The following is a 3,947-nucleotide window of genomic DNA, read 5'->3' as shown; positions in this document are numbered from 1 at the left end:
GCATAACTGCCATAATGAAATTTGTTTTCTCTATACAATTTTAAAATCGGAAAATAATATTCAACAATATTATTATATAACAACAGCAATAAAATAATATTCAACAATATTATTTTAAATTCAGAAAATAATATTCAACAAAATTATTTATTCTCTCTCAAAAATCTTTTAATTGGGACTTATCCTTTTATTACTTGTTGCATAAAAACAAATATATATATCCTGCAATACTTCTTAGTAAATGAACTAAATCTATAAACTTCTTTGATTAGTTGATGAAGGAAAAGAGGAACTTGTCGAAATAATCCAACAAGAGCGATCTCAATTTTCTCACTCATTCAAACAGAAAAAACAAAACTTACTGCTAACTGAAATCTATCACTTGGTTTAGATCAACCTGAGGTTAATTCTAACATTCCAGAGTGATAAGATGACAAGTCGAATAAGCTTTAGAGACTACTAACTATGGTTAGTATTATATTGGCCAACTTGATTGATTATTGGTTAGGCTCCACGAAAATTAGCAGACTACCTACACTTCCGAATAATCAAACAGCTGACACGCTGCACTACTAAAGATTTGGATGGCGGTTGAGGAAGGAAATGGGAATATGAAAAAGGTAACCGGGAAGCGCGGGGATGCGATACCTAGATTCTGGATCGCTAATTGGTTGGACATTTTATTCTAACACAATTTCGGGCTCAACGTTCGGGCACCATTTTATTAAATGGCGACTCCATTTAGAGCGCATTTTTTTTTTGTATTACTACTCCGGCTCCACGTTTGAGCCGTTTTTATTGTGTTACGATCTCCGGCCCCACGTTGGGCGCCATTTTATTTATGTAACGAACACGTCTTGGGGCGTCGTCTTATAATAAGACGACCCCGTTCAGTGGGGCAGCCAACTGGAAGCAATACTCTGCCTACATTGTCGACTAAAGCTCAGGGAAAGTGGGGTGGGTCTTTTGCCACCTAGTAAGCTACCGTGCCACACAGATAAAAGAAGGTAGACAGAGTTAAGACGGGAACAGACAGGATAGGCTATCAACCGATAGACCGGTTAAGAAGTATATGATTCAATATATATATATATGAAGAACGAAGATGTTATGTTCTTCTTCTTTACCCTCCCAACCTGTAAAGCTTCTGGCTCTATGCCTTTACCCAATTTAAGCAACAACAAGTAATATCAGGTGCCCATTACTTTAATAATTTTATTTCGACTTCATGATTATTCCAAGAGATCAATACTAAAAGAATTCAAAAATACTATAATGCATGTACATAACTTCATTTTATGCATTAGTGCCTACTATATTAATTTGCCTAGTATTTCCTAATAGGAAGGGTATGAATATAATACTACTAAGAATAATAATAAAAATAATAGCTGTCATATACAAGTTACAAACGATTTTTTGTGCGGCTATGCCGTACTTACACATACTCATTATACGCTGATTTTTTATACTGCATCGATATCGACAGGCCTGTGATGATTGATGAGTTGATGAGCTGGGTGAACTTCAAAAAGGATTAGAATTATATAACAGCTTTGATATAATATTATATACATACCATACCCATATGAGGACTTACTATTGGATTATATCTAACTTAAAAATATAATACTAAAATATAAAATTTACATTTAAATTCAAATACGAATTATATTTCAATACTATTTTAATTGAATTTACGTTACTTTGTTGAACATTTTATATGGCAAAGAAAAATCGTATACGAGAAAAGAAATAACAGCAACAAAGGCGGCAGAGAGTGCAACAGCACTGTCGGCGGCGTCAGAAGCAGCAACGAAAATTAGCAGTGGCTCCAGTGACAATCGCACTGTCAACACAACATGCCAATCAGGGATGCGACGACGAGTGGTGCGGACTCGGCAACACTTAGCAGCGAGTCGTAGCAACGAGTCTGCGAAACGCGCAGCCTCAGCAGCGCATGGCGCAACTTCCACACTGGTAACGAGAAGTGACCACGATCAGCTCTATGCTAATCCGTTCTATCCCAAAAGAGTTTATCCGAAGCTTGGGTTCCTTCTGGAACCGTTTTTAGCAAACGCATGGCGTCGCTTCGACAGCCTCTTGCTGTCTTTAAGTCACTAAACTGGTGACTCAAATGCAATATTCTAGGCGTATGGTGGCAACTCCCTTTGCAAGTTGTTGCCACGCCTTTTTGGCGCGGGGCCTCTGCAGTTGCAGATCAGTGGATGTGTGCTGTACTGTGGTCGTTGCCACGTGATTGCACACACAATAACCTACACAGGAAAACGTACCAATTAAAATTATGAAATTTGTTATCTCGCTACGTACCTTGTAAAACCAACAAGAGGGCCAAAGAAAATAAAAACAATGCACTTTGAAAAGTGCGCACTCCCGAACAACACCAATAAAATATATATATTATATTATGACGGATGCCGTCAGATTTATTTTTAATATTTTGGCTGCGGCACACTATCTTTGTAGCTTTCGAATTGAAAAGTGATGGTCTAGCCTAGATTAAGCGTGAATATCGATATTGCTTGATTATCTAAGTTAGATATCGATATTATTTAATACGATACTTATGTGAATGGCAAAAGTGATCCTGCCAACTCACTGCAAATATTCAATAGATAATTAATAATATACTAACATCTGTTGGCGAGTGCATCAATCATCGAATGCAGATGTTATCGCGAGCAGCTGTTAGCTTGCACAACAGTCGCGTCGCAAATATCGATACCGCCATACAATTTAAATTCAAATTTCAACTTAACGGACATTGCTCACCCCTACACCACAAGTTCAATGGGAGTCTTTACGACGAAGATTGAATTTGAAAAAGGGTGAACAAGGAACTACCAAAGGTCTTTAGCATGGAATGTGCCTATTTCTTTCCCTGTTAGATCTTCCAATAAGTATAAAGAATTGCCAATTTTCTTTTTAATGCGAGCGTTGATTCCAACAGGAGCTAACTTGGCATTAAAATTTGTTGCTGCATTGCTTAATGCAAAATTCCGTTTGACCACTTGTTGTCCAACTTCAAAAGAACGTGGTCTACTACGCAAATTATACATCTGCTGATTTTTCTCATAAGCCATTGTGAGATGTTTTTCAATGTCTGCACGAATCTTCTGAAATTGATCAATTCTATTTAAACCTTCCGTTCCATCGCTAAGCAACTCAAGATTTCTAAGCAATTTAAAATCTTGACCGTGTGTAGTCATATGTTGTCCGAATACTACTAGATATGGAGATATGCCAATCGACTGGTGTATGGAATTTCTTAAAGCCGCATTGATACTTGGCAAATAAATGTCCCACACCCGCTGATCACTCCGTATATAAGCTCTTAAGGCTGCGTTAATAGAGCGATTAACTCTTTCGGCTGCATTTGATTGCGGAGCATACGCACCTGTTCTTATATGCTGAACTCCGAAATTGGAAATAAAGTTAGTGAACTCATGGCTTTTTAAATTGAGTGCCATTGTCGCTAACTATAACTTCCGGTACTCCAAAACATGCAAAGATATCATCTCTTAAATAATTGATGATAACTTGCGATGTAAATTTCTTTACTGGTTTAAGAAAGGTAAACTTAGAAAAATGGTCAAGGATGATGAAAATTCCTACGTTGCCTTGTTTAGTGCGCGGAAAAGGACCAATAAAATCGATGTATAACCTCTGAAAAGGTCTGTCACTCGATACTTTATTTCCCATCGGAGGTTTTAAGTTGCACGTTGGATATTTAGTGGTTTTACATATATCGCAATTTTTAATATAGTTACGAACATCGACAACCATCTTGGGCCAAAAGAATCTCCTTCTCAGTCGTTCTAAGCATTTAGCTATGCCACAGTGACTAGAAGTTGGCTGATCATGAGCAGCTCTGATCACTGATTGTCGTAATTCGCCTGGAACGAATAATTTCCAACAATCCTGAT

General features: G+C 37.4%; 1 long non-coding RNA gene across 1 annotated transcript; it reads right to left on the bottom strand.

Annotated features, from left to right (window-relative positions):
- Positions 1–2,181: 2,181 nt before the first annotated feature.
- LOC127566264 (uncharacterized) lies at positions 2,182–3,436 on the bottom strand. The gene is made up of 3 exons (XR_007955518.1): positions 2,657–3,436; positions 2,332–2,551; positions 2,182–2,276 (listed from the first exon to the last, which is right to left on the bottom strand). It is a non-coding gene; the product is annotated as an uncharacterized LOC127566264 (long non-coding RNA).
- Between the last annotated feature and the right edge of the window lie 511 nt (positions 3,437–3,947).

This window comes from Drosophila albomicans, unplaced genomic scaffold (assembly GCF_009650485.2).
Source record: "Drosophila albomicans strain 15112-1751.03 unplaced genomic scaffold, ASM965048v2 utg000108l_pilon, whole genome shotgun sequence".
In the NCBI taxonomy this organism is placed as follows: Eukaryota; Metazoa; Arthropoda; class Insecta; order Diptera; family Drosophilidae; genus Drosophila; species Drosophila albomicans.
The sequence above is the reverse complement of the archived record's forward strand: the minus strand, read 5'-3'. Positions and strand labels throughout refer to the sequence as shown.